The 9,837-nt window shown below is 29.6% G+C and overlaps 1 pseudogene across 1 annotated transcript; it reads left to right on the top strand.

Moving 5' to 3' along the window:
* The first annotated feature begins 1,426 nt into the window (after positions 1 to 1,426).
* On the top strand, positions 1,427 to 2,478 carry LOC149531092 (putative calcium-binding protein CML23 pseudogene; annotated as a pseudogene). The gene has a single exon (XR_016358641.1). The product of XR_016358641.1 is annotated as a putative calcium-binding protein CML23 pseudogene (transcript).
* The last annotated feature ends 7,359 nt before the right edge of the window (positions 2,479 to 9,837 follow it).

Here is a 9,837-nt window from a genome sequence, read left to right as displayed (position 1 = left end):
GTATTAGCTGACCAGCAACATAATACATTCATCAATTAAATGGTTAATACAAGCTGACCTAGTGGATGTTAAATGTTTGTTTGAAAGGGTATTCAACCAACATGACATTGGGTTTCATATATGATAAGTACAAAAAGTTATCTAGTAAAAATTCCTTCCCTCAAGAGGTAAGGAGAAGAGAGACCATGCAACCCCTCCCCAATGTAAATTCACTTAGGGAAGAGGACCTAATACTTGAACAGGTTCCAATGGTTGTGATAGGAGTTGTTGACTTGATACTCACACTTATTAATTTAATATCTAATGTTTTTTTGCAACATTGCAGCAATACTTGTGACTTTAAAGTTGTTAGTACAATGATGACTACCCAAAATTGAATGAAATGTACCCTTTGTTGTAAAAAGTAATCAATGATGTGATGCCACATCAGCTGTGCAAGTACGGATACCTTTTTTGCACAACTATAGGTCTCACTTTTTATTTGGGTTGTTTTGGACAATTTGGCAAAAAGTATGTTGATATGGCATCATAATTGATGATGTGGACTTGAAACCTTAGTTATAAGTAGATGACTCACCAATTAAGTTGTCGTAAAAAAATGGGAGTGATTTGAAATTTGCACGTAGGACTTTGCTAATCATGAAGTTAGAGTGTTCAAGTATCGGGTCCTCTACCCTATAAAGATGGTAGATTCCCAACAATAAATGTTGAAGATGATTTAGGCATGTCAAACAATGTGTTCCTTCTTTAATTAGGAAACACAACCAATATATGAGAATAAGGATGATGTGTTATGTCTTGAAAACTTTGCTCATGTGTTTTCATGGCAATGTTTAAAGCTAACACAATCGTGCCTCACTGGTCTAAACCCTCCATAAAAAAGAAGAAGTAAATATTGTTAACCACAATGATAAACATGACAAGCCAAAATCTCCTAGAAACTAATGTGGAACACAATCCAAAGACATATATATCCTCTAAAGATGAATATGTCTCTTCCAAGCATTTCTCAAAAGGATCCACACTCATGTCCAATTGTGATGGATGACATATGGTGAACGAACAAGAGGGTCAAAGCTTTCCCTCTTAACAATTAAAGACGAATCTTCTTCATCAAAGAGAAGATGAAAGCGTTAGAATAATTTTATTAAATTTGACCAATTAAGAACATTATTTTAATGGAGCAGACTAAATTTCTCCAAATAAGAGCTAAAGACTAAAGTTCATCTATTCTGCCAAATTTATCCAAAGCACCACCCTTATAACAAGGCTTGATCCTCCTTATCCGTATTAGCAAGGCTTGAAGCCTCATAAGTGGATCACTTGACTAACATATTAAAACAAAAGATAATTTTTTATTTTCCTAATTTGCACAATATACGTTTAAGTCGAGATAAATGGACAGATATTACGTTGAAAATTGTCTTTAGCATTTATCACTATCTGCTCAGTCAGGCAGATAAAGATACGCGTAGATTTTCATGATTTCGTGGGCGCAGTTTACAACAATTTGCATTGTGGAGGAAATTTCCAGGAAATCCAGTTTCTCTTCCCAAATCAATGGGCGGGCTTTTCAGAGCTCAAATTTTTTATAAAAAACATGAAAGCACAAATCTTGTTGCTCCATTAATACAGGTGAAGATATCAGAAAGCGGTTCAATAATGGGGTTTCATCGGTTCACGAAAAAGTTGTTCAATCGCACAAACCCTACGCGAAATAATTCTTCCAGTGCGGAGAAAAGAGCTCCAAAGATCTCAGTTCCGAATGCGGAGTCATTATTGCCGTCGAAGAAAGAGCTTGAAATCGTCTTCAAAACATTTGACAATAATGGCGACGGAAAGATCTCGTGGTCTGAGGTCGGCGAGTTTATGAGCTATTTTGGGGGAAAATCTACAGAAGAAGAACTTCGGCTGATGGTGAAGGCAGGGGACATTAATAGCGACGGCCTTCTTGATTTTTCGGAATTTGTGGATTTGATCACAAAAGACATCGATCTTGACAGGGGTTTGCACGATATGGAGAAGGCCTTTGATCTTTTCGATTTGGACGGGAACGGATCCATTTCTGCAGATGAATTGCAAAGATTTTTCAGAAATCTTGGGGAGTACTATAGCTTGGATGAGTGTCAGAAGATGATTAATGGCGTTGATTGCGACGGAAATGGATCTATCAATTTCCAGCAATTTATGACTATGATGATCCAACCTGAAAGCGTTGGGGAATAAAAATTATGTTTTTTGTTTTCCTGTTAAAGGGTTGCGACCGGATAAATGTCTCTGATTATATTGCAGATTAGGAAAAGCTTACGTGGCGCTTCTGTATTTGGATGCGATCTCCATGTAGATAATGGACAGTGGACATTTAAATGGATGTCGATGATCCCAAAGTGCTGTTCTCAAATTTCAAATTGTATCGTTAAAATATTATTGGGTTACCAAATTATTGATTAAAAATGAAAACTTACATGTGTTTTCCAATTCTTATAATTAGTGTAAAAATTGATAGTTTCTTAAAAGTAAAATAGAATTACAATTAGAAATTCTCTAGTTTAAATAGAATAATGAGATGCAAAATCTAAATTTAAATGATCTTAATTTTCATTTTATTCTTTTTCTTTAAAGAATAATGAAATCAATAATATAAATGAGGTTTCAATCAATAATGTATTTTAAAGAAAATATTAGGATATTGATAATGTTAAAATTACTTTAAACAAATTATTTGTATTTTTTTTTTTGGCAATAAGTTTATTATTAGATAAGCACATTTTTTTGATGAATAGTTCCTTTCTGTTAATAAACTAATATACTAGTTATATATTTATAAAAAAAGGGTCGGGGGATAAAGGATCATGCCGCGAAAGTTCACACGACAGAAGTTGAAAAAACAACCATTCATCAAAAAAACATATAAGCAAATCCCTCAAACCGCAAGAATAGTGCCAGCCAAAGGAGGATCATCACGATTATTATAACCCCAGGAATCCCTGGGCTTGGCAGGGGGGCTAGGAATAGTCCAACCATCAGCAACATTTTCATCAACACCTTTCTTTGTCTTTCTCCTCCGCTCGTGGTAGAGAAGTTGTCAGATCTAGGCGGGGAAAGACTTCTTGGAGCTACCAGAGCTAGGAGGAGCAATAGGAGGGAGAGCCACAGGAGCCGGGGACTAGCTAGAACTGCGGCAAGGCGGAGAAGCCGAGCTGCACCACCAACCAACATCGCCACCACTAGGAGATCAAATATGTACAAAAAATAAATCAACTTTTCAAAATGAATGACATAGCTTGAGTTGAAAGCCATCTTACATAATTAGTAGTTAGACTCTCTCTCTCTCTCTCTCTCTCTCTCTCTCTCTCTCTCTCTCTCTCTCACACACACACACACACTCTCTCTCACACACACACACACGCGCGCGCACACGCACACACACACGCACAAGCATGCAGCCACGCACACGCACACACCCACGCACATGCACAAACACATGCACCCATGCACATGTGCGTGCGCATGCGCGTACGCACACACACACACAAGCAGTTGCACCTTTTCGTATGTGCAACAATAAGCTAATAGGAGTGATTTGTTTGATGGGGAGGAAATCTATTCGTCTAACAGATAGATTTCAAGATGACATAAAATATAATAGTTTGAATTTCATAAAATGGAAATGAACAAGAATAAAACTTCCATAACAAAATATTACGTGACTAAAAATATAGTCTCAAATTAATAATATAGAAGAGCAAGTAATATTAACCCAACACACATATTTAGATCTCTCGTGGATATTATTTTCAAAGCCATTTGTATTAATTTTATTTTGTATTTGACTGTAAAAAATGCTATGAAAGTTTGAGCGAATTGGGCACAGAGTCCAAGAAGAGAAGTTGTAAAAGATGATTCTAGGCAACTGTGTTGGGAGACTTTGAAATTCAACCTATTATTGAAAAATAACACATTATTGATAAGCAAAAAATAACATATCCATGCAAATTGTCATGTATTTTTGTTCTTATTTTGGAAGAGTATCTTAATATGTATACACACAAGAAAATGATGTTGTCATTCACAGTGTTTGGCTTATTCTCATTGCCTTTGTCTATCCCTGTATACCCACTCGTGAACTCCACATATTTATCCCCAACTTATCGTTACACAAGTATTGTAATATAGTCGGATATTATTGCAATAGTTATACAAATATTCATATCCACCTAAATCCAACTATGTGTACCATGGAATCAACCTTGTAGGCTTGATCATCAAACTTTTTAATATTTAAATTTAAAATTGGCTAACTCAAAATCTATCATATTTTTGCATTAGTTGATTAAGTATACATTTTATAAAATGTGATGCCATATGTTAGTATTTATGACATTTAGTTCACTTTTATCATCAAAGAATCTCATCCTCTATTTTATTCACATGATTTTTACATTAATCACTTTAGTTGGTATCAACCTTTCAATGCGATTGTAGATACTATTAGCCCTTAAATATTAAAAAAGAGTTCAAGTGAATATAAGTTAGGAAAATAATAAAGAGAAACTCTGCATTGAGTAGGTTTATATTTAGATATAAAGAACAAATCAAAACCCAAACTTACATTGATAATTTGATATCAAAGAAAGTATAACTTTAACATAAATTTTATAATATTTAATTAATAAAAAATCACAATAAAGATAATATTAAGAATTATAAACACAGAGATAGAACAAAAAATAGAAATTGGTGAAGGACAAAATATTCACAAAAATTAGAAACATAAAGTAAGAATTAATTGATATAAATTATTTATTTTTTGTCATCATCAAAATCAATTTTAGCTAGATTCATTTGAATACCATCTAAATATACAATACTCTATAATTAGAGTATAAAAAATCTAAAAAACTATTATCACTCTGAATGAAATAGATGTATATATTTTCAAAAGTATCCACAATTAGAAATACAAAAACTTTGTTAAATATTTTTTCAGAAGAATGGACAAGTTTCTAAAAATAGAATGTTTGAAAATCTAATGCAAATTTCATAAAAGTAACAAAAATAATAAAATCACAATTGTTAAAAGTTAAATCTAAATTTTCCATTCTCTTTCATCAACTCTAACGGTGACTAAATGTATACTCTAACATGATGTAAACCATCTTGATAAAAATATTTTTTTTGTTAAATTTTAATCATTAAAATTAATTTTTGAAATGTTTAGAAAAATTGTAGTTGAATGATATAAAACATGCATGTGATAAAACAAAGTTATATGTGTATGTTAATTAAAAAATAATTAAATTATAAAACTCAACTTTTAAATTACAATTATTTCTATCACACTCTAGTAATTAATTTTTAAAATATCATAAATTGTTTAAAATTATGTAATATTCTTGAATTTATGTTATTGAATTTGATAAAATAATAAATAAATAATATATTAATACTATTGAAATGTTTAGAAATAAATAAATAGGGAGGATGAAAGTGATTTTTTTTTAAAAATAAAAAAATTAAGAATGAGATCAATTGATGTTGTCATTAAGTTAAATCATCCACTACTTTTACGTTTAGGTTGTTGTGATTGTTACATTTATTTACTATTTGACCTTAGATGTTTAGAATTTTAAGTGAAGTTAGAGATTTTTTTTTGATAAAGATAACAATACATAAGACAAATGAAATGCAGTTAAGATTATAGTAATTGTCAAAATTTTCTATTTTGATTTTTTTTCATTGTAATAATAATAATTTGTACATCACATTCAATGAAAATAGTAATTAAGATCAATAAAAATGGATAAAAAAAAGAGTTGAGAATTTCTGTAATTCACATATAAAACCCATCATAAACTATATATATATATATATATATATATATATATATATATATATATGTCTATATATATATGTCTATTTATTTATATATATGTCTATATATGTCTATATATATGTCTATTTATTTATATATATGTCTACATACATACATGTATGTATGTATACATACATACATGTATGTATGTATACATACATACATGTATATATATGTATATATATATATATATATATATATGTATATATATATGTATATATATATACATATATATATATATGTCTATATATCTTTATGTATATATGTATATATATATGTATATATATATACATATATATATATATATATATATGTCTATATATTTTTATGTATATATATATATATATATATATATATATATATATGTATGTATGTATATACATATATATATGTATGTATATATACATATATATATGTATGTATACATACATATATATGTATGTATATATATATATATACATACATATATATGTATGTATACATATATACATACATACATATGTATGTATGTATATATACATATATATATCTATATATATATACATAAAGATATATAGACATATATATACACACACACACACATATATATATATACATACATATGTATATCTATACATATATATCTACATACATATGTATATATATACATATATATGTATATATGTATATATATATATGTATGTGCATGTATGTATGTATGTATGTATGTATGTATGTATATGTATGTGTGTATATGTATGTATGTATATATATGTATGTGTATATATGTATGTATGTATGTATAAAACATAATTTTAGTCATCTAACATAATAGACCTCTTTTAATGATAACAATATTTTGATTTTGTGAGGAAAAATTGAACTATTGAAAAATTAACATAATTTTAGTCATCTAATATGATAGAACTCTTCTAATGATAACAATATTTTGATTTGGTAAGGAAAAATTGCACTATTGAAAAATAAGTTAGAGGTTCAACTTAAGATTCTCACTAAAAAAATATAATTCAATACAAATAACATTTGAACTAATTTCAGTCTATATACAATTGCAAGGGACTATATTATAGACATAGATACTAAATCTACTAATTCTAAAATATTTATAGATGTAACATTTCCTTTTTAACCAAATACCATGAATGTCTAGAAGAACATCATTTAAATCTCCACTCTATGTGCAATTAAGTTCATCATTAGTTTATCAACCTAGGAAACTACAACTAACCCACAATAGAGAAGAAAATTGAAAATATTCTTGAAGAAACTGACAATTATTTCTCTCTATTGAATTTCTACCAAATTTAATTAGAATCTAGAAGAATCAGTTTGATAGAGTATTCTAGAATTTACAAGGATAAAAATAGGTGTTCAAATAAAAAAAATAAAAAAAATAAACAGGAGATATTTTTCGTCCTTGATTTTGCACTCACATTGGTCTATTGACTAGAGAGGAATGTCCACAAAACACTAAATTTGATGTACATAAAGTATTTTAGCTCAAAGAAAGAAAATAAATGTAGCTATGAGTGAATAAAAAGGATTTGTTGGCAACAATTTACTTTGTAGGGCAATTGTCTTGTACGCTTTTGTGCATTATATACCTTTGATTCTAAACCACATGAATTTCCTTAAGAGAAAGTGGTCTTCAACATAAAAATTATAGAAACCTATAAAATAGTAATAGAAAACTATAAAAAAATAGAAACTGGGTAATAAATAACTATAAATATTAGAAATTAAGTAAAAAAATATTTCAAAAAATGCACAAGTTTCTAAAATTATATTGTTTGGTCAGAAAAATGAAAATGAGGGAAAGGCTAACAACTTTTTCGATTAAAAAATAAAATTCGAGAACAAAGTTCCCACACAAAGCCTATCAGCTTAAATATTGAAGTCAAACTTCTTTAATAGGTTTTGTTATATTAGATAAACACATTTGAATCCAATGTCCCTAGAATAGATTTGTAGAAAAATAATCGATTTGTCAATTAACATATCAAAATAAATGACATGGCTTGAGTTAAAATCCATTCCAGATGATTTTTTATTGGACTTTCTAATATATATCGCAATATCTCATACTTTGACTTTAAGTATTTTTGGAAAACAAACAAGTATTTTAATGAAGATTGTTTACCATGTTTGCCACTTTTGATTGTTCCTCTCTTAGAATTAGGATGCAAATGACCCTCCATAATGTTAATTTTGTGTTGTTGAGTCTTAAAAGTGTTTTTGGAGGGGGGGATTAAATTATATGACTTGCCACATTATTCTCCACCATTTTAGCTTCATATAACATCATTTTTAGCATGCCTAATTTCACAACCCCTTAATATTATGTTGCAATCACTATTAGAAAACTACATTGCAAATTCTTGAAAATGGGAAACAAGAAATGAACTTGTGGAGGCTGGTGAAAAATATGTTAATTTGTCCATGGATTTTTCCTCAATATGTTTATCCTTCACCCTCTCATTACCATTCACATATGTACTAAGTTTCTAAAATAATATGTTGCATTTATTTCTTATTAGTACTAGAGGATACATATTGAGTTGCTATCAATAAATGAAAATTAATTCATATTCCCCTTCCCTGACTGTGTTATTTTGTTATCTCTTTTTGGGATGCAACTTTGTCTCTCCTATTGTGTATTACTTGATGTTGGTAAAGGCTAAAATTTTAGTGTTCCATTTGACATAATATTTTCTAATCACTACTTCATTTTGTGCTTAATGTTCAATCATTTCACTCTATGAGACGAAACCACTAAGGTTTCTTACACAATATTTTCTAATCACTACTCTATGAAATGACACCACTAAGGTATTTTGTCAAAAAATCCACATTTTTTGGTTGTGTTTTCATATTCCAGCATAAATCTTCAAAAAAATAAAAATTAAGATTAAAAAAATGAAAATACTTTTGGTTGATGTCAATTGCCAATTCACTTTGCACACTCCTACATCTGACATGTTAGGTCAAATTTTTTTGTGTAAGAAGAACTCACAAATTGAAATTAAATAGTTGAATTTGCCTTTCAAGTTGTTGGCAACCTAAAGAAAACTCCATCATTGATGCAAAAATAGATAACTTCTTCCTCTGCATCTTCTATTACTTAGTTGGGATACTTGTTGACTTCCTCAACCAAGTGTATCCTCTTATCCTCTTCCCTATGCTAGATTCATGCCCACCATTGTCTCGCGTCCTTTGTTGACATCTCTCTCATCTTCTCCTCTAAATTATCCATATTCTCCTCTCCTTCTGCATTAAATATTTTCCACCCTAAACTAAATGCTACCACCAATATTTTGTGACGTTCTAACAAATTTCACATGCAAACACAAAATAACCCCATACAAATATACAACATTCACTTGCACTTCCTCTCTAACTTCTACATGTTCATTCAAAATATCTTCTCTTTTTATCTCTTTTTCACAAAACTAAGAAAAATAAAAAATTATCTCCACTCCAACATCCTCCTTCACCTCTATTGTTGCAATATTTTCTTCCTTTCCTCTTGTTATGACTATAAATTCCTGTGGTAGCTCTACCACATCTTTACTCAATGCAAACAAATCTTTAATCTTCATGATCTCCTTTCCATGAAATATACCATCATCATCTAATCCTTAATTAAGTCTTGGGCATTCATATACCTCTATCAAAACCTATACCTTTTGAATTTTTTCCTCTTCTACTACCCCCACCTTGCAAGGTATTTTCATCTCCATGGTATTATTTTATTTAATCCAGTATTCAATGACCCACCACAAACTTTTTATACTATCTTTTCTCTTCATGTGTTTGGAATTCTCTCACATCATTTTTTTATTTTGTATTTGGCTCCAACTGGCCTTCTTTAGTAAGAATCTCCACATCTTATAGGTGTCCTCCCAACATTCCTCTAAAGATAAAATCAACATAAGCCTCTTCATGACCAACCATCTACTCCT

The sequence above is a fragment of the Cupressus sempervirens genome, chromosome 11 (genome assembly GCF_028749045.1).
Source record: "Cupressus sempervirens isolate cs-2001-9-10 chromosome 11, ASM2874904v1, whole genome shotgun sequence".
In the NCBI taxonomy this organism is placed as follows: Eukaryota; Viridiplantae; Streptophyta; class Pinopsida; order Cupressales; family Cupressaceae; genus Cupressus; species Cupressus sempervirens.
This window is presented reverse-complemented; position numbering and strand designations above follow the sequence as displayed.